At 45.3% G+C, this 22,036-nt stretch overlaps 1 long non-coding RNA gene across 1 annotated transcript in view; it reads left to right on the top strand.

Moving 5' to 3' along the window:
- Positions 1 to 19,366, top strand: part of LOC128748875 (uncharacterized) — a 45,200-nt gene extending 25,834 nt beyond the window's left edge. The window contains exons 3-4 of the long non-coding RNA XR_008412855.1: positions 17,592 to 17,716; positions 18,873 to 19,366. This is a non-coding gene — a long non-coding RNA (uncharacterized LOC128748875). The remainder of the gene's footprint in view (positions 1 to 17,591; positions 17,717 to 18,872) is intronic.
- The last annotated feature ends 2,670 nt before the right edge of the window (positions 19,367 to 22,036 follow it).

The raw sequence follows: 22,036 nt of genomic DNA, 5'->3' as shown, positions 1-22,036 counted from the left end.
ACTGATCAGGCCTCAGCAGAACTGGACCCGGATCAGTGGTGTCGCTCAGAAACAAGCGCGGATCATCTTCCGACACACAGAAGATGCTTTAAGCATCTTACGAGCGGCGGAGCGTGAGATGAAGTCTCAAGTCACCCTCTTATTTTCCCGCATTACCGCCACCGCCGACACTCCAGACGCGGGTCAGACTTGAATATGGCTGGAATAATGTGCTTTAATGCAGCGGCGCATCACGTCATCTCTCTGGAGCGAGACTGACATTCTGGCTGTTTAAATACTTTCAGTTTTGAAAGATTCCACCCAAAGGCACTAAAAAAAAGTGCCATTTTTGAAGTGGGGCTTGCTGAGTCAGGGTGTTGGTGCTGATCCCGGGGTCTCAAACTGAAGTTACCCAGGGAGTCTGATAACGCTAACAGCGCCTAGATCTCACACTCAGTTGGATTAACTGAGCGTTAGCTCAATGCTATAGCTGCTGCTAGCTTGCCTTGGCATGAAGCTTTGCTCATACTTCTGACCACTCTTAAGAGCAACTGATCCGAATCCTGCTTCCCTGACTCATTCTCCCTCAACATTGTTGTGAAGCTATTACTTCCTAAACTTCTCGAGCGCAATATGACGTAACATTCGCTGACTCCGCCTCCATATTTTCATCTCTATCCCCTCCAATCACAGCGGAGTGGGCGTGGCCAAACAGGATTTCATCTCCAGTGAAGCAAAGTGTTTTCAATAAGGCTCCAATATCATGTTAAGATGAAACCGCCGATCAGTTTCTCTGTAAGCTCACCACGTTAGCGCTATCTTGTGTTACAGCACAGTCGTCACCCATCTCCTTATGTGCCGACGCTCACACTGTTAGCCAGTTGCTGTCTGTGGCTCTTGTGAGTGTGAGTTACTCTTTGTAACAGTCTGTTATTGTCAACATTCATTTCAATACACGCAGAACCTCACTGCTCTATTTCACATGAACTGTTTCTTTACTCTGTCTAAAATCATAACTTCTGTCAAGCAGATTGAGAAACACACGCATATGCGCGAGTGCGGACACACACTTGTCATTGTGGGGACATTTCTTTGACTGAACCCTTTCCCCAGCCTCTCCCCCTGAACCTAACCATCCAAAACACATGGATCAGGACTCCGAACCAAACTGAGACCCAGTTAGATTATTTTCAACTTTCAATCCTCTAATTGAGCCTTAACCTTGTGGGGACCCACAATAATGTCCTCAGTAAGCAGGTGTGTTGCCAAGAATTGGACCCCACTAGTATAGCTAAACCAGGTGCACACACACTGAAGGGGAAAGAAAAACAAGGCATCCCTGAGGTAGCTTGTTGGAATTCAGCCGCAGCCAATCAGAAAGCGAGGCAGAGATCCAAGGACCAATCACAACAATGATCTAGCCAATTACAGTCAGGCTGGCCCCGCCCCGTTTCCCCTCCGTCATGTCAGTGGGCTCACTTCCCCCCCAGTATCACAGACGTGAGCCGCCGGGTCTTCAGTGTTTGGAGGGACATGTGGTTCAGGCGGTGTTCCTCTCCGTGCTGTAGATCCGGGGCAGGCAATCTGGTCCTCAGAGGACCGTGGTGGTGCAGGTTTATGTCCCAACCAGTGAAGCAGACGGAGTTTAACCAATGAGGACAGACTGACTGTCAACTACTCCACTGGTCAGAGAACCGACCGGTGAAGCTGTGTGCTGCTCGGGGTGGAACAAAACCGGCACCACCACGAACCCAAACCCGGTTACTGTGGCCCCTGTTGAAAAGTGGAGGCAGAAACCTTCAGGTAACCTCAGCAGATGATGATGATGATGATGATGATGGTGGAGAAGGAGGAGCAAAGCGGTTCCACAGAGCAGAAAGTAGCCGAAGCTGCGACGCCCTGGAGCGTCACCTCTGACTGTAACAGTGTGAAGCCCTCTGACAGAAACGGCTGGTGATAGCCATCTAATCCCTCACCGCGCCGTGTGCTGACTAGCGAGACGATGCTCCGCGAGGCGCTTCAGTCCACCTTTATCTGATGCGATGCTTATCAACCGCTCGTCTCTCCTGGGGGGAAGAGCTTCTCCAGCTGAGTTTCCTGTCCCGAAATCTTGTTGGGAAGCTCTACACAAGTGTTTCAAGAGGTGCGGGTTAAAGAGTCTGGAGCGGTCGGGGTTGGACTGGGGCCCCATCCCGCCACAAAACAGGCACGGAATACTGTTGAATTTCCCCCCCTAAAATAAAAACATCATATCTCAATATACGTGTTCGTATAGAAGGTGAGTCCTTGTTCTGTCTTTTGGGGATTTATCCGGTTGATCATAACTACAAGAAGAGTGAAATAATTTTTTATCAATGTGTGTATCTTACACGCACCAAAAAATTGCATAGCGTTGACATGGAAACGTGCCGCAAGACCCGATACAACTGGATACAAGGACTGACTCACGGTTATTTCCATTGGAACGGATGACATGTTCATTGAAAGACAAAGAAATTTAAAAACAGGGTCCCTTTTTTGAACTATCTTAAAACAAATCTCAATATATGTTCAGTCAGTATTCACCTGTAGTCAAAGAAAGAACTCGTGATGACGTCACTATTTCCCTTTTCACGAGTTTGTTAAAATATTCTGCTATAATTGAAACATTGACGGGTGATTTACTAAACTGTTTTTGGCCAACAATCTGATCACATTCGCTGAGTGGAGTCTGCTTTTGAAATATTACTTATGAAGACCGTCTGCGTGTCAAGCCCCGCGCGGCAGCGATGACGTCATCGTAAAGTCATAAATTCCCTTTGGCTCATATTTTATTCGTTCTGTCTTGGATCCGAAACTTAATTCGGAATCGCTATAATTTTGATGAATAACTTGAATAACCAACCAAAGTACCCGAAGTGTTTAGTTTGGAATTGTGGTTAAAATTCGTGTCAAACAAAGAAAAAAAATGGACTGGGCCGCGCGGTGACGTCAGCAGGCCACATGTGCTGCCTGAGCTCAGGGTTTGTGAGACTGTGGGGACTCCATTATCCCCACTCACAGACGGTGTGTGTTCTCGCTGCTGCGTCAATTTCAAACTTTATTTGTCTGTTGTTTTCCTGATTGCTCTGTAAAGAATTTCCCCAGTTTGAGTGAATGGTTTTCACACTTTCCGACCGCACATCATTAATAGTCGTGTCAAATACGAGCTTTTCCAAACAAGCGTGGTCACATAGTACTGCATCATTTCAACGTAATCCGCTTTCACAAATACACAATATTTTATTTTATTTTATTTCGAAGCACTTTCATAGTTGGTGGGATCCCCACTGACCATGGCAATACATTCTGATACATTTTTTGCTATTTAAAATATTTGCGAAACAATATAATTCCAAAATATGAATAAAGGGAATCCTTTCTATACATTGAATGTGAATAGCTGAATGTGTATCTTATGTAATTCGGATATTTCTTTTTTTTTTATTTCTTTTGGCTTTCAGTGTATATATGATGAGTAACACGTATCTCATTACATTGAAAAAATAAATTGTATGTAATTATTCAAAATCAGAAAATAGTTGGTCAGACAAAAGGGTTAAGAAGAAAGACAATTCTGACCAAGTGGTAAAATATGTTCATGTGCTTCGATTAAAAGACATTGTTTAAAGATGAATAGACAACATTTATAGAATAAAAAGCACACGTCTCTCTCTCTCACACACACACACACACACACACACACACACACACACACACACACACACACACACACACACACACACACACACACACACACACACACACACACACACACACACACACACACACACACACACACACACACGTCGATCCTGATCCTCGTCTCTCAGCTCCACTGACGTCTCTGGCTCGGTTCGATCTCCAGTCACTTCTTCTCTTCACTTCTTCTTTTTCTCTCGCGAAGCCGGTGAAACAATGAATCAGGTTTCCCTCCTGTAAATCGACTTGACCACAGGAAATGTGTTTCGAACTTAAGCGCTTGGCGAGTACATTTTATCAAGCGGTTTAACTGGAGGCTGGGAAGCAGTTTCAGTCAGATCTCTAAGAGGAGAACAATGAGGACACACACACTGCAGTGTTGCCTTCACATATGATTTTAAATGTGTGTGTTGACTCAAAAGTCACCTTCATCTTGGACGGTGCATCAGTCATACTACCTTCTTATGACGTCCGTCTTACTTGCTGTAAACGCCATGTCGCGTTCTATTTAATTCACAAAATATTGTTAATTATATAGAATATAGTGGTGGGGAAAAATATTTTGTTATTGTTATAATAGAAATTCTAATTTATATTAAAAATAATAAAATAAACTTTTAACATGTAGCATTTTTGTGTTTATTTACGGTTTAAGAATAAATCAAATACTTAAAAAATATATAATAAATAAAAATGAAGTATAACCAGGAATCGGGATTTTTAGAAATATTTCTCAAATATTCCCTCCTACGATCCAAAACCTTACTTCAAGATTTTTTAAAATAACATTTTAAAAAATCGACTCTGAATTAAGTTCATGTCAAACTTTATTTTTTTTTAAATTAATGTTCATGTATGTATTGTATTCATTTATATTTGAATCTTCAGGTCCCGGGGCGAAGAAGGAGAAACCTATTTTACAGAGAGTTTCTAGTATCAACCTGACACGAATATGAATTATGTTTCATTTCCGACCCTTCAAAATGGCTTTGTTGGAGCACGACAAATAAATGCGTTAGAATCGGAGCGGTCTGAGGAGACGATAAGTCTCCGGAATATGACTTAAAGCCGAAGAGTGTCGGATTTGAATCGTCTCAGATCCACGTTTTACAGCCTTAATTGCACTTGATGCCTTTTCACGCTCCGACCTTGTTCCAGACACCAGCCGCTCTTTCTTCTCCGCTCCGACGACTCGTCTGGTTTCTGTGTAAACTGCAGAGTAAAGTCTTCTGCAGAGACCTGCGGGCCTCCGAGCCCACTTTAACGAGCCTCCGCGACGAGTCGCCGAGCCGCAAGCGCAGTCTCACGTCAAGGGAGCCGCTCCAGTTGTGCGCTATATCCAGCGGTGACGTCACCGCGCGCGTCTGTGCCGCGATCTGATGGTTTGGAAATAAAGCAGCTTTCGGATTTATTCAGTCGCAGCAGACGGAAAAGGGCTCAGCGTCTTTGTGTCTTCGTGCTCCAGCCAACGGCATTGTTAAAGTTATACTTGAGAGAGTCAAAATCAAATATGGTTCGATGAAAAGTATGAATAACATTCAAATAACAAGAGGGTTGTCTAACATTTTGTGGGTCTGGTCGTTGCAGTTTTCATATATTTATTCAATAATTTTAGCTATAAATATAGTTACACATGCAAATAACTGTAAATATCAGTGTATTATGTTTTTTTTATTTTTATAAAAACAGAAAGCCAGGTTTGTATTTTTCAAATATATTTTTAAAAATGTCTACGGTATACTTTGAATATCAAGCTAAAAATAAACTTCTTTTTTTTAACCTTGACAGCGTGTGTTTATGTTTTTGCTCTCATGTTATTTTTGAAAGTCTTTTTTTTTTTTTTTTTTTTTTTTTTTTTTTTTTTTTTTACAATTTCAATCTATATTAAATACTGGATGTATTTATGTTTTCTTTTTCATGTCAGCGTCTTTTGCTGTTGTGGTGTAGAGCTCAAACTTATTCAAACGAACCCAAACAGAGCATGTAAAAGCTCATATTGCTGTTCCCTCCATGTTTCGGCTCCAGTGTTTACACTGGCAGAACCTGACGTCAGGTTTAATGGTGGCGACCCATCAGGACCATCGGGAACTGGGCCGAACAAGAGCTCCACTCATGATTCTCTTTCCGCCGCCAGGTCCGCGGAATGGAACCTGAAAGGCGGTAAATTATTCTCCCCTCCTTCTTCTTCTGAACCAGTCTGTTTCTGATTGAGGCCTAAAGGTCAGCGCCGGAGTTTTCCTTCTACAGCATCTCCGAGTGCAGCTTTGTGGCCGAAAGCGAACAATAAAGCCCCAAACTCCCCTTGAAATAACGGAGATTTCGATCAAGCCTGTGAACAGCCTTCCTTCCTCTGCCGGGGCTTAAGTGCTTGGGTGTCTGTGATAACTCTGTGTACAGCCTCTGTGCACATGCTAAGCTACAACAAGGTGATAATAAAGCCACCGCTAACTGCTCATGGTGGGGCTAAAGCCGCGCTGCATTAGCACGAGCTCCTCCGGCCTTTTCATAAAAGACGCCAGTCGACGGCCAGTGGATGATTTAATATGCTGTGGTCACTTTCCTCCACGCTGAACCAGACAATTTTAATCAAATGCTCTCGACCGCTCCGTAATGGAGCAGCGTGGGATTTTACTGTCATCGAGATGGAGGGAAAAAAGAAACAAGCAATTGTTGCAGGGGAAGTTTTTACGTTCGCCGCACGGCTGCGCCAGTACTTCTGCGTACACTTCACTTTCAGACTGAATTAGAGCAGGTTAAGTTCACCAGATTTGCTTTTCACCGACATGAAGAGTCACAATATTGAGGTGGAAAATTCACTGCCTTCTCCTCACAACGCTGCTGCTGCTTCTGCGCCTCCACTCCATCGCAGGACAACCACTTTACAAACACACACCACTTGTGTGATCCTTAACTCAAAAATGTGTTTGTCTGCCGACATGCATGCACGTGTCGGACTTGTGACCTGTCCCGGGTCACCCCCACCTCTCACCCTGGGTAGCTAGGTTTGGCCCCTGCACACCCTAAGGCGACTAAGAGTAAGAAAATAAGCCAATATTTGTAGCTCAGTTATGGATCTGAAACCCCTTTTGTTGGTGACCTGTCCAGGGTGTCCCCTGCCACTCACCCCGAGGAGCTGCGATTGGCCCCAGCAACTTTAAAACGAATAAGATTAAGAAAATTAGTGGATAAATTGTAGATTTCATGGAGTTAATTTTCCCATCTTTTTTTTGCTGGTGACCGGTCCGGGGTGTCCCCTGCCTCTCACCCCGAGGAGCTGGGATAGACACCAGGAAAATGTACAGAACAATGATGCTAGTTTCAAAACAGTTTCAAACGTTTTTCCATGATTTATCTCTCAAAAAATGGGGCTTTTTGCAACCTTTAGCCATGTGTTAGCATTAGCAATAGTTTAGCGGCAGATGTGTTTTGATTGACACGTGGCTAGCAAGAGTAAAGTTGTATTAAAGAAGATGTCATGACATCCAGACGTTTAGTTCACTGCTAACTGTTTTTGGGAATCGTTTTCACGGTGAAAAGTGGCACTGAATCTGTCAGCGTGACGAAGGCTCCAGCTCGCAGAGCAGCGCTTTCTCAGGGCTGCCGCGGCGCTGGCCTCTTCCGTGATAGTGATAAGGCCCTAAATCCCTCTGTAGATTTGACCTTTGTCCCGTCTCTATTTTTAAACTGTCTTGTGCGTTCAGAAGTAGCGAGCGGGGCAGCGCAGGGAGGCTTAGGTGTGTGTTTGGGCAGAGGTGGCTGCATGAGCCCCCCGTTGTTTGCTTTGGCTGCACCACAGCCAGCGCGCAGCTGCAGGGGCCAAAACCCTCGCTTGATCTTCCAGATACCCAAAATCATTATGTTTGTTATGGAGGGCCGCAAAAAAGAGTGCGTCAAGGAAAGCGGGACAACCGAAGGAGCGTGATGTACTTTTGTTTGAAGGCTGACATGTTACAGATGTTTGCTCGACCGCTCGCGGTCAATCTTCAGCTCAACGCTAATGCTACGTCGTGAGACAATATTTTCTTAAAGTGCAGCACAGAGAACTTTTTCTAAAAATTCAGTGGCAACATCATTTTGTCTTTTTTAATAGAACTTTTATCTATGGAAAACTTGACTTGTTTATTTGAAACACAACAAGCGTTAGCATTAGCAGTGGGAGAAAAAGTAGCAGCAGTAGCGCCAGCTCTATTAGTACTAAAAGTATAGACCACAATGTATTAAGTAGTGCAGTACTAGTTAGTTGCATCTTTGCTTAGTGTTGATACTTTCAAATAGTTACTAGCTTCAGCTATTCTCATGTACCTATATTGTGTGCGGAAGTGCTAGTAGTCGATTTAGCAGTCGTGAACAGCAGCTGCAAACAAGTAAAAACTGTAGTGGAGAAGAAGTAGTTGCACTATTACAAGTAGTTTTACTAGAAGCAACTGAAGTTGCAGTACAGTACTAGTGGTGTTATTTGCTGAGGTTGGTTTGGTAGTAGCAGTCATATTTGCCTCAGCAGTAAAAGCAGCAGTAGAAGTAGCGATAGTTGATGTAAAGTGTACATGTTTGCATGCAGTGAAAGAAGTCGGTGTAGTAGATGATTAGTTAGTGGAAGTATTTGACTATGTAATGTTAGCAATAGAAATGTTAGCAGTATTAGCAGGAACATCCGTAGTACAGTTTTCCTGGAAGAAGGAAGCAAGTAACAGTAGTAGCGTCAGTACTTTGGACAGTAGTCGCTCCATTGTTTAAGCTCCCAGGAGTCATGCTATTGAAGAACTTCCAGAGGAAAGTACTGTAGTAGTGCTCAGTAGTAGTGGAGGTGGGAGTGGTAGTAGCAAAACTGCAGTACTTGTCGTGACCCCAAGAACAACAGTGGCGTAAGTGGAAATACACTTAGCTGTAGTTGTCTGAAGTTTGATTTGCTTTCCTGCGAGGTACAAGAGGCTGAGCTACAAGCCGCGAACTGAAGTCGACCCTTCAACCCTCCAGCTGCCACGTTCACGAAGACAAACTTGCCTTCACTGGCGGTTCCTCACTCGGGGCCTCTGACTGATGGGGACGGTGAAGTTCCTTCAAAACGCTGGGATGCTGTGGCGCGGAACATTCTGACATCGAGGAAAAGCGCTGCCCCCTGTTGGCCGCACGTTTGACTGAACGCAGCGTGGAAACCAACCTCTTCAGAAATAGCTCTGCTCGTATCTCCAGCTTCTTGGGAGAAAACGTAGCTGTGAGCGACGTTCAGGGGGTTTAAGCCACATGGGAATGTTAATAATTTAAGGCTGTCAGGGGTCAGGAGCAACGTGGGAATGTTGGGAATGTCGAGCGCGGAGTTTCTGGAAATAATGATATAAACCCACTCCGACCCTCACAGGAGAGATTATTGTTATTATTCACTATGGAGCCCATGAAAAACTGGAAACACTGAGACACACCGCCACAGCAAACGGTACATTTACATTTTCATCTCCATCGCAAAGTACTTTTATTTACATGTATTTTACAAACCGTAAATGTACAGTTTACGATGAACGAACACTATCTTGTTTGCTGTTTGGGTCGATGACATCACTGGTGCTTGTCTGTGGTGCATTCACTGCCCTTGCTAATCCCGGCTTTATTTATCGTTGACGGCGGAGAGTTGAAAGTGGGAACTACATCATGGCAGAGCCGGGTCCAACCGAGACGCATTAATGTCGGCCGTAAACATTTTAATGGCTTAAGACTCCAGTTTTCTTCCACGTTTTTCGGAAATGCTTCACGGCCGTCTGGCTGGGTGAGATGGGATCGATGCTGGCCTGATGCTACAGAGGGAACTTTCAGTGACATCAATTTGTAGCATGCTGTTTCGCTCACGGTCGAAGTGTTAAAGCAAAACAAGTCAGCGGGAAGTTCAGGTGCTTGCGACTTAATTGTTGCTTTGTGCGTAAACAGGCGGAGTGCAGGACTTCAAAGGTCATGTGTTTTCACGTTGCGTTGCAGCCCGCGGTCGCCGTTTTTACGGTCAGCAGACGTTTTTGACATTTAACGTTGGTTGTGGCGCTGTGAGAGTGGAATATATCGATGCAATAAAAAAGAAAACGCTGCTGGACCGTAGCTGGACCCCATCTCAAGTCGGTACCTTGAAAAATCTAAACGGATTCATCCTCATGTGCGTGAAGAGAGGTGCGACTTCTGTTGTTGCTAACGTGAGTGCCGCTACCACGTGAAACAGCAGCAAAACACACGATTGAATCAAAGCACGTCATGAACTCGAAAAAAAAATTCAACAAACTCCAAATGACTCACCGGTAAGTGAAGGCAGATGATCTCCTTTGTCTTTGCTTGTTGCCCTCAGCTAGCTTAGCTAACGCCATTGGTGTTGCTACATGCTATGTGTGGAACCGCAACACGCTTTGACTCAGATAAAATGCTGTAAAAACACCGTTATGTGTCGAGTGACTGCGTCAAAAGTCATGTCTGGGTGTCTTTTACCTGCTAACCAGGCTAAGCGCCACTTCTTTGTTACTTCCAAGACCCAGAGTTCTTGCCTTATCTTCCGCTTTTGGAACAAGACAAATCGCAAACCAATGTTTTTCTTTTTTTTTCCGGAAGCAGTCGAGTGCGGACATTAATAAAAGAGCACGTTTGCGCCGTGATCAGAGTGCAACAGACGAACCTTAACAAAGGACCAGCGCAGAGAGCTGGCGGCCATGTTGTAAACAAACTTCTCAGCCTCCAATGCAGGTTCCTCTGTGACGTCAGCCTTTCAGCCCTATTAATGATAATTCGGGGGATTATAGCGTCGCAACTAATAAGTGAATAATAAGCCTTACTTTTGCGCTTTCATCGTTCGGCTATAAAACTGACTGTCACTCAAAATTCTTCAGCTGTTGTAGCGGTTAGCTCAGCAGTTAGCATTGACTGCGTTCGTGTGTCTTAGAAAGGTGTTTTAATAGAGAAAGTGCGGGTGAAATGTGAACCTCTTCCAGTTTTACAGCTCAGCTGAAGGGAATTTACTGAAGCTCTTGAGGTGAGTTAGCTTAGCATGTAGCATGAAATCTCTGTTTACAGCATAATTATGTGGTGAAACATGCCGGCCCATACTGTACTGCAACAGTTGAACAGTCGATGAAACAAGTGTCCCATGAACGGCGGTCCCTGGAGGACATCCGTCCGGCCGCACAGCGAGTGTTTAGAGCCTCAATCGCTAATCGATAAGCGGGAAATGGAGCTCGGTTTAAATGGATCTCAAACACGTCCCGGTCATTTCTCACCGCGTTCCGCTTGTCCTCTTCCCTCTCTCTCTCCGGCTCACGTCTGGAGCCAGAGGAAGATTTACAGCGGACGGGTCAAAGAGAATGCATTAGGGCCTTTAGCCGCTCAAGTGCTGGACGCGCTGAAGACTTATGAAGTGACCAGTGGGTCACCGACACCGGGAGCCTGACCTCCTCCGCACCAACCTGCTCTGCAACACCCACCAACGTGTGATTCTACCCCTCAATAAAGAGGATGATATCGTGGCTGTTCAAACTCTCTTATCTCTCTTTAATGGCCAGCTGAAGGTCTTTTTGTTTTCATGCGTTGTTAAAGCTCCTTCACCGTGTTTGAGCAGATTACTCAGTGAAAGGATTTCTTTGTGTGTTTAACACGCGCCGGGCTGTAAAATCACCCAAATAGAACTGGCTTTGGGTTGGAGGGTGTTTTCTTCCTCTTTCCTCCGTCGTTTCATGTAGGATTTTCCTGCATCGCTGTGTTCATAACTTTAGTTTTGTGAGGGTGTTTAAAATTGTTTACATTTATCAAACACCAGTTAACTAGTTCTACTTCATGGAATGGGTCAGATTAGGTCGTAAACATGACTTCAACTAGTCATTCTAAATATATATTTCTGTAGTCATACTGCACTCAATGCATTTTATCGTTGCACTTTTTTTATTGGTTTGTTTTATTTACATTTTCACCCGTGGACTGCACTTTGTGACAATCGTGTTTTGTTTTTGTATGCTCAATGGTAATAAAACATGAACATTTTATATTTTAGTCATTCAATTTGTTCTAAATAAATTCCACTTTATATGAAAAATAGATCTATGAAAAACATGTATAAATAAAATATACTTTTTTTCATTAGTATTGGAGTACTACTATTGGAAACATGCAATATATTAATACACAAGTAAATGAATAAGATACACCATTACATCACCTTTCTTTTGAAAAAAAAAGTGGTTTATTAAATTCAATTTTTTGTATTCTTGAAATATATATTTATCAAAAAACAAAAACATCTAAAATATAGATATTTGACCATCTATTTGAGATTTTTCTGTCATTATTGGATAATAATTTCAATGAAAAAGCAGCAAATTTCATAGAAGAATTTTCCAAAAATAAAATGTTGAAAAGATGAATATGTATGTGTAAAATGATTCCTATAGTTGAAATAGATGCCAAATTTCTCTTGTTTGTGGTATTGTTAATTTCTGACAACAGTCATAAATATTTTCATAAAATAATGTGCTTGTACAAAAAACACTATGGGTAGTTTTTAAACAAATACATTCATACAAATACTGTGTGTGCTGTGTATAAGTGTTTCTTTTTAAAAAGGAAACCTGGGAATTTTAATTGTTTCAAAACATAAACTTTATCTTGACTGAAAAAATGAATCGATTTTTTTCTTAAGTCAATCTTTTCTGAAACATATTCACTGACGTGGTTTATAGTGGATCATAAAACAAGCTGCAGATTAGGAAGAACACAAACATTCAGTTATTAAAAGTAAACAGAAAGAAAACAAGCTTCTTGACACAAATTATTTCCTGCTGAATGTCGGTCACATATTCCACCTCAAGACTTTTCTCCCAATGTTTACATCACTTTTTATAACTGTGGGATGACAGAGGCAGCTCTACACACACGCACACACGTACGTGCACACGGCTGCGTCTGGACATTGTCAGCAACACTTCAAAGTGCAGGATCCCTCATTTTACAAGGCATATTAGCCTGACTTCAAAGAGGTTTCAGACCAGAGTCTTCGGCTCAGACCAGCATCTCCCGGCGCTGTGATGAAGCTCCGGGCCTGAACCACAATATCGGCGCTGATATACGGGCCGGTGTTGCGGTGACCTTTCTCACCCCCCCCCCGCTTGAGGTGGATGAACCCAAAGATGTTTTTGCCTTGTCAACCCTCAGATTATATTTTTACAGTCCATATTTCGGCCCCTTTGTTCTCATTGGAGCAGAACTACTTTCTGTTTATCTTCAACTGTCTCACAACATCTGTTCACACAGGCTGGGTATTATTCTCACAACACTCGCCAACCTTTGCTGTGCTTCCTCTGCTGCTGAATCACAGTCACAGTTTCATCAGGAGCAGAGCTGAAACTCTTGATTCAGAGGCGTAAATGTGATGAATTATTGGCAACAAGAACCGTTTAGTTTTGACAGTGTTTTACGTCTCAAGTAGGGTAAACTGCATGAAGGACATTAAGCTGTTAGTGAAGAGTGCGCTGTTAATGGCTGAAACTCCTGCTATATCAGGTACTTTCTTCCTTATTGAGAAATTGGCATAAAATATACTCACACTCACACTATTTTCATGCTTAAAATAAGCTTCATAGATTCCTATCAGAAGTCATTACAATGATGACTTTTTATGTTAAATAAATGAACAACATGCTTGAAATATTTACGCAATATTAGTACTACGATACTTGAGTTTTACTTGACTTTACTTCTATAAGATCTGTCAGCAATTGAATACAGGAAGTACCTCACACACACACACACACACACACACACACACACACACACACACACAGACACACACACTCTCTCACTCTGTCCTTGTGGGGACCGCTCAGTGCCGTCATGCTTTCCCCCTAAACCCAACCGTCCAAAACAAATGGCCGACCTTAAGCCCAGTTACAATGACCCAGTTATTTTGAGGTTTTGATCCTCAAATGGAGCCTTGGACTTGGTGAGTTTGCAAGAATAAGTCCCCGCGGGGATAGTTAGGCAAGTACACACACACACACACACACACACACACACTGGCACGATAGCGAACTGAGAACTCGCGAGTTTGGTCTCAGATATTAGTGAGATTCGTTAATACTTTTTTGTTATTCCAGATCAAGTATTTAATCTTCATCTTTTCTTGTGTTTTTTATGCACTGGCTAGATCTAATCCCAATCTAATCCCAGTATAATTAACCTAGCCTGCATGTATCCAGTTTAAACTCTGGATTCTTCTTGGGTTTCACTCATTTTTGTCACACATGAAACCAGAGGTTTTTCACTCAAACTTTGCCAGATTCAAACATAGATTAAATGGCAACAGTGCCAAGCGTTGCGTGAAAACGTTCCGTGTTGACATCACAGCGGCATCATACACCTCCATGCGCTGTGTTAGCTAAACACTTTGAGAAAGCATTTTGCTCCTTCCATCTCCCTGCGTCGATAAGCTCCCGCTGAAAAGCACTTCAAAGCGGCCGGCAGATCTCTGCTCAGCCGACGCTGCCTCGGCCTGTTGGGCGAACTCTCACGCGCTCGGAAATCCTGCGTGTCACCGGAGAGCTCATACATCAGGGCTGGAGACTGTCGTCATGGTAGCCAGCAAATAAATAACCTGTGTCATTACGGCGAATCGCGCGGACAAAGAGCAGCTATCAGTCTTCCTGACATCAGCGCAGTCCTGCATCAACAGAGCGGCACCCACAGATATTGTAGGCTTTGTTCAGGAGGCAGGTTCAGGAGTGTACACAGGAAAGTTAGCCGTGACTTGGAGGCTTGTAAACCAGTGCAGAAGCCAAGCCGCCGGCCCGTGACATGATGGCAGCGTGGCCACGCTCTTGATCCTAACGCTGCACCGGTTCTCATGATGCATTATTTCCACATGACAGCGAACTTTGTCAACGTTAGAAAATGTCAGGCTGCATTTTTCTGTCGTCAATAACTCGCCGCTCCTGCGTTCCGCCCACAACTGCATCGACTTGTTCGACTCTTCGCGTCAGGCCGCGGAAAAGTGCATTACTCTCCGCCGACGCTCTGCTGTTGGCGGGAGTTCTCCGGACTGGTTTGACCACCCGCTCCTCCCTCAGTGCCCTGTCAGAGGTCACCGGGTGGCACGTCGAGCGAGAACTGCCACACATCATCGGCAAACATCCAACCTGCTTTCACTCAATTTGCTTCCAATGAGAGCTATATTTCTCAGTATGGCGCCTCACAGCGAGTGTTTGATAGACGGCAGTTTAAAATTTGCTCTTATTATAGATTGTTTTGACTGAAAACTTGAATTTCAACCACATGCTTTTTGCAAATAAATAAATGCCTGAAACACATTCCCAAAAATGATGTATAGATCATACATAAAATCCCCCTTTGAGATGTTAAAATGGGAAAAACGGAAATGATTATGAAAAGAAAAATGCCAGTTGATGTTTTATTGTGAGCAGCTGACTGAATAGTAAGATAAGTATGGGTTTTGTTGTTACACTTGTCTGCTAGCAGCATCATGTTCAACATGCTAACATGAGCTTTGACCCATTTTTCAGTTCTGTGTCGCTACAACTGAAGCTGAATCGACTCATTTCACCAAAACACGCCTCTGAATTCAATTGCAAACAGTAAAACTCCTCTACTGGAAACTGTTAGCCACATTAGCTCGTTTAACATTTTGCTATCAGCTGCTATAATGCTATAAGTAGTTATTGATTCTTAAATATACCCACTGTAGCATTCACGATAAACCTGACTGTATTTTGCGAAGAGAGGCGCTCCAGCTCATCTTGCTAACGCAGCTAGCATGTTGCTCACTGGAAGCAAACAGATCCTTCACTCCGCTGAGCCGGCGTGACTTTCTTCTTTATCGCTTGGATTAGAACCACATGCCTTCAAAAACTGGAGTCAAATAAAGGCTCTAAATAATAAACACAGTCATTTATTTTGAATTCCACAAACGTCTATTTTCACACCAACACTTTTCTCAGACAGGAAGTGCGATGTGAGGAGTGGTATAGCACTAAAGCTAGCCACAAAATCTACATGTGGCTCAGGCCTTCGAATGCTGGAGTGTTTGTACATTTCCTGCGAGCTGCTTCATTTTAAAATGGATTCTTTCATAGTTTCTATTCGAAGGCCGTTTGGCGGTCGTTTCCAGCCAGATTAGCTGGGTGTCTGCGCAGCATTAGGTGTTGAATTACCGTCACGTCTAAAGCTCTTAATTGCAATGCTAATTGCGTCGCTAGTTAAGGTTGGTCGTAATTGAACGTCCCAGGGCTCATAAAAACCAGCGTAATGGAGTGAAAGTTCGTCCTTTGTCAGAAATCCCCGACCAGTTTCTGTCCTCGGACGAAGACTGAGTCGCCGCGAGGCGAAGCAGCTACAGGTGTGTGTGAGAGTGTGTGTGTGTGCGTGCGTGCGTGTGTGTGTGTGTGTGTGAGAGAGACTGTGTTTTCTTTGCGAGAGCGGTGAGTCACTCTGGTGGTGTTTGGGCTTCCCTCCAAGCCTTCATACCATCCCTGGGCTGTCCCACTTCTCCGGGCTCGGAGGGCCCGGGGCGGCCGGGGGACGACAGAATCCCGACAGGATTAACACAAAGTCCTCTAATGGAGCCAGAGGTGCAGAGACCCCGCGCACGGCTGCATCATTTAAAGCTCACCTCTTAAGCTGGAGCTGCTTAACTGGGTTGCTGGGCTCCTGGTGTTCAGCGTTGGGGACGGCTCATTGTTTTCAGAAGTTGATAACAAACTCGGGCTTACCGGGGCTGCGACGGCATCAGCATCTTCCAAACGCTGCGGCCGCCTCCACGGAAACGCAGGAGTCTGTTTGCACTCATTTTCAATCGACCTTAATCCAGGTTTAATGCCATGTTTACCCTGTCGGCCATGTCTCAGTTTTATAACTCAGGTTTGCACTTTCCTGACTGCCATACACCTCCCTGCCACTAGGGGTGATGCCTTACACCGATCTGCAAAACCTGATTATGAACCTCAACATCCAACTACTCACTCACTAAATACTTACAAAAAAATAAATGGGAGTTGTCCAACTCAAGGCCCCCGGGCCGGATCTGACCCGCCACATCGTCGAATGTGGGCCGTGATCTTGATGCTAGCGATTACTGAGAGTTGATCATCGCCTCCTAGTGTGGAGGAGTTTGACAGGCAAACTTGAGCAACACAACGCCTCACGTAATGACACACTGGAGCAAAACACAACTTCAGCCCAAACACGGATAAAGTAAACAACAAAACAAGTAAATGAAATCCCCAGTGAAAATATAAAAAACAACACTAAAGCAATGACACACAATTCTGACTTCTATTAACCTGTTCTTGGCCAGTGGGAGGAAATCAGAGTGTGCAGAGGAAACCCTCATGAGCATAACCCCGAACCAAGGGGTGCACTGCACTGCCTACTGAAACCATGAGGCAGGAAACCATGCCCTTCTCCTTCAAGCACCAGTGAACCTAAAGCTTGCAACTGGTTTTGGGGCGAAGCATCGGTGATACTGATGCTGTGTGTCAGCAGAAGAGCTGAGTCAGCAGGTGCAGGACTTTTCCCCATCACACGGTGAAAAGTCCTGCGGTAACTAGAGGAACAAGGAAGCGAGAACCCGAGCCGTCACCGACCGATCAAATGGGTCCGTGCGTCCGACTTCCTAAAAGCCCGGAGTATGAGGAAACGGCGGTGTTTGACCAGGAACTCCAGTCTTTCCTGGAGAGCCGGCCGCAGCAGTGAGACAACAAACCCTCCACCATTCATTCACCCGACCCTCCTGCCAGTCCTCCTGCATTAACAAGGATCTAATGAGCTAACTGCCGTCGGTAATGGCTGTTATCAGTGGCCTGTGTGTTCGGCCTGAGGAGAGGCTCTTGGGTAATCCTGTGTTGACCAAAGGGCTTCGTGGTCCATTACAGGTCACAGCTCCAGACGAAGGATAAACAAATTCCTGACTAATGAGGGATGAAGTGGGAGGAGGCCCGACTTCGCACCCGACTCTTCCTGCCGACGACACACTCGGACTCGGCACATTCAGCTCCAGGTGATGTGGAACTGCTGGTGCCACCTCTGGGATCCAGACCAGGGCCACGGTTCAGGTCTTCTCTCTTCACCACGCAGTCAGCACTTTCCTCCGAAGTGTTTCGTCCCTACAGCCGACCGTAGTAGTACTACTGGTTACAATAGCAATGGTCATGGGTGGCAGTAGTAGTAGTCGCAACAACAACAGTAGTATTTGAGGCCCTGACGTCAGAAGAGTCAAAGTAATGATGACAATAGAAATGGGAGAAGTAGTATTAACTAAAGAAGGTGTGGTAACCACCTTGTTTGTATGAGGATATTTGGGTATTATTTCAAGTCTTGCAACATGCAAGTAGTTTTTGAAGCTACAGTCATTTGTTGCAGTAGTTTCCGTGGAAGTGTTTATTCTAAAAGTGATTATAGTACTTTATCCAAGCATCAAGTATGATAGTAGTACATACCACAGTAGTAGTATTGTGAGTGGTGTTTAAGACAAGAGTAGTAGCTTTTATGGTTTGAGTAGTAATGTTAGTTATTAGTAAGTTTTGTGGTAGAATTATCTGTGAATATTTATCAGTAAAAGTTGTTGCTATAATCCTGGTGGTCGCAGTACTAGTAAATATTTACAGTAGTGGTTGTTGCACTTGCAGATACACAGGTACTAGGAGTAATACTAGTATCATTACTGGCTGCTGTAGAAGAGTTAACAGAAGTAAAAGTAGTAGTTACGCTTGGAGTAGTACTTATAGCAGAGTGTGTAAAGGTATTTTTAGGAGCAACTGCAGTAGTAGTGGTACTAGTCTTAAAAGAGAGGAGTATAGTAGATGTGTATTAGATGCAGCAGTAGTACCCTTCATGGTATTAGCGAAGGTATTGCAGTTATCCTAAAGTGATCACAGGTAGCCAGGTTGTAGTAGTTATCGCAGCAGCAAAAGTGCTGTCAGTGGTAGTCGAGTCGGTATCAGCAGTGCTAGTGAGGTCAAGTGTCGCAGCAGTCCTGCGCCTCTGCAACATACTTTTCCCTCCACAGTTACATCAGCGGCCCATATCCGAAAGCTTTTAGCAGCGGTTGCAGATGGTGTTTAATCCCGCTCAGTACACAAGCTGACACTTCCACTCGTCCTGCGCTCAGGCCTGATGTACACAAGCCGCCGCTGACGGCCCATTGTTTCCTGCAGATCAGATAAGGACAACATTCCCACCCGGGCCGAGACTCGGAGAACTGACAAGCTCTTGCACTCCGACGCTGACAGCACGGACCTGCTGGGGAGTTACGCAACGCCTGGTGTCGTCCCAGAGGCCTGCTTCCTGAAGACCCCCCCACACCCTCCTCCGCCGCTGAACAGTGACGCACCAGCAGCAGTTTCAGTCAGGAGTCGGGCCGGATGCCCCGCAGTGGCGTCTCCCCCTGACGGCGCTCGTGTCAACATGTCAGCCATGTTTTCGCACCTTGTGCGGGATGTGGGTGTACAAGTGTTGGTCCAGCTGACAGACAGCCTCCTCTGACCCGACTTTCCCCGCTCACCTCCACCCGGCGAGTCTGAGAAGGAAACTGGAGGATGAGTCTGTTGTCAACAGCCTGGCCTGGAGGCAGGGTTCGGGGCTTCTGCCTCACGTCGGCTAATTTCTCTCACGGCTAATAAAGGGTCAGCAAGTCAGGAAACAAAATGAAGAAGACGTTGTCTTGTGTGCGAAGGAATGTCAGTGATCATATTAACGCTTGTAAACATGAAACAAATTTAGCCAAAAGTGAATACATTTAAGAATAGAATTGAAATACAGTTCACCATTTTCTGTTTTGCCTAACTTTATTTGACTTATTTTGTCGGAACTTTATCAAATATTTACGCTACATATGCGCTTCTTAACCTTTTTTTAATTTAATTTTTATAACTTAAATAACTTTGCCTGCTAACACAATGCAGTGTTAGCAGGCTTTGTGTCATAATTTTGTATATATGAGCTTCTGAACTTTTTCTTTATCAATAAAAGTATTTCAGAAATAAGATATACATTTTTAAAAGTGATAAAAATTCACTTAGTTTTCTTGATTTTTTTAAAATAACTTTTTGGCATTTTTGCAAATTTTAACATAAAAAATATGTTTTCACTATTTATTACTTTTTTTGTCTTCAGTTTTCATTTAGTTATGTATTTTTTTAAAATCTTATTTAGAATAAGATGAGAATAAGATGCCTGTTTTTTTTTTGTTTTACTATTTTTTAATTGTCATCCTTCAGTTAAGTTAATTTAATCTAAACTTAATACACTGCTTGGAGATCAAATGAAACATGAGAAAAAAAAAAAATACATATATTACATCGGCCCTTTCTATTATGAATTTCTTGTCTCAGCTTAAACATACCACGGCATGTAACTCATCTCCTTAACAACTTTGTCTGTCCCCTTAGTCCCGCATTTGACCTTTCGGGTTTGACCCCGGTTAGTCGGCACCCTTGGCTCGACCCGGCAGGAATGCGAGTTGCCAATTTTGGGAGGTTGCGCCATCGAGGTGGACTTTTATTTACCGTCACTCTTCAGTTGAGGTGGAGTGTGAGATTGTTGGTTTAGAAAATGCAGCGCTGGTTGTGGTTCATGACAGGCAACACACGGAAGATCATCGCTGCGTAAACACGGCGGCAGGTTACGCAGCGGCTGGTGATGAGAGAACACATCATCGTCTGCGAACACACACACACGCGGTTTTACTCAGTGCATCGGCATCAGCCCAGAGCCGCTGCATCGATCTGACGCTCATTAAATCGATCAATAACCGGCCGCACACTAATGATCTGCACGGATTGACCCGTGAATGGTGTTTGTGGAGCCGATAAGAGCCGGGCCTGTCGCGGGACAACAGTGGGAGGTAACCATTCACCCAGAGTCAACATCACCTGAGACCCTCTGCAAACACTTGGCTCAGGTTTGGATGTGCCATTACGCTCTGGAATGTTCCGGCAGAGGGAGGAGGTGAGGAGGGAGCTGAGGTGAGGCGGGAGGTGGTGAGGAGGGAGGCGAGGAGGGAGCTGAGGAGGGAGCTGAGGTGAGGCGGGAGGTGGTGAGGAGGGAGGTGAGGAGGGAGCTGAGGTGAGGCGGGAGGTGGTGAGGAGGGAGGTGAGGGAGCTGAGGAGGGAGGTGAGGAGGGAGCTGAGGTGAGGCGGGAGGTGGTGAGGAGGGAGCTGAGGTGAGGCGGGAGGTGGTGAGGAGGGAGCTGAGGTGAGGCGGGAGGTGGTGAGGAGGGAGGCAAGGAGGGAGGTGAGGTGAGGCGGGAGGTGGTGAGGAGGGAGGTGAGGCGGGAGGTGGTGTGGAGCGAGGTGAGGAGTGAGGTGAGGAGGGAGCTGAGGTGAGGCGGGAGGTGGTGAGGAGGGAGCTGAGGTGAGGCGGGAGGTGGTGAGGAGGGAGCTGAGGTGAGGCGGGAGGTGGTGTGGAGCGAGGTGAGGAGTGAGGTGAGGAGGGAGCTGAGGTGAGGCGGGAGGTGGTGAGGAGGGAGCTGAGGTGAGGCGGGAGGTGGTGAGGAGGGAGGCAAGGAGGGAGCTGAGGAGGGAGGTGAGGTGAGGCGGGAGGTGGTGTGGAGCGAGGTGAGGAGTGAGGTGAGGAGGGAGCTGAGGTGAGGCGGGAGGTGGTGAGGAGGGAGGTGGTCCATGGTCCAGTTGTTGCGCAGCGCCACTCCCAGTCAGGAGGGGGCGCCCTCAGAGTCATGTCACGCCTGCGCTGCCCAGACTCCTCCTTGATAAAGTCAAGTGTCAGTCACGTCCATCTGCCGGCAGATTCCCTGGATTCCTGCAGCATGTGGGTGATGTTTGTGGCGTGGTCCAACAGAGAGCGGGGTCCCTCCAGCAGCCCCCCCACCCCCACCCCCCGCCGCTCTCTGTGGGGTCAGCAAATCTCATAAATGCAAACACTGATGGAGGGAATCTACCTTCACTGGGAAACTCTAGAGGCCCGGGCCAATGTGGACCATCTGTGGAGGCTCATCTGTGACGTTTTGGGGGGATTTTGGGGCGACTGTGTCCAGCATTAATTACAAACAGTGCAATTTACAAAAGCGTGAGGCTCTGCTCTGTGATTGCGGGGTTCACTTTCCCTGACTCACGCCGGCTCTTCCTGTCGGACGGGTGGGACGTTCATGCTGTGGGTCCATAGCATTTGATGGTTTTGAGAACCATATTTTCTTGACCTGTTGAGCACCAGCTCAGTGCTGAAGGTCTTTGGTTCAAGTCCACTCACAGATCGCAACCTGGAGAGTTTGGGACTCAGTGTAGAGCCCTGAAGCCCACAGACAAATGGTGGGCAGGCGCTGTGCACCGGGTGTCCACCACCCTCCCCCCCGATGATGGACAAT

This window comes from Synchiropus splendidus, chromosome 17, assembly GCF_027744825.2.
Source record: "Synchiropus splendidus isolate RoL2022-P1 chromosome 17, RoL_Sspl_1.0, whole genome shotgun sequence".
Classification (NCBI taxonomy): Eukaryota; Metazoa; Chordata; class Actinopteri; order Syngnathiformes; family Callionymidae; genus Synchiropus; species Synchiropus splendidus.
Note: the sequence above shows the minus strand (reverse complement) of the source record. Positions and strands in the feature narration are given on the sequence as shown.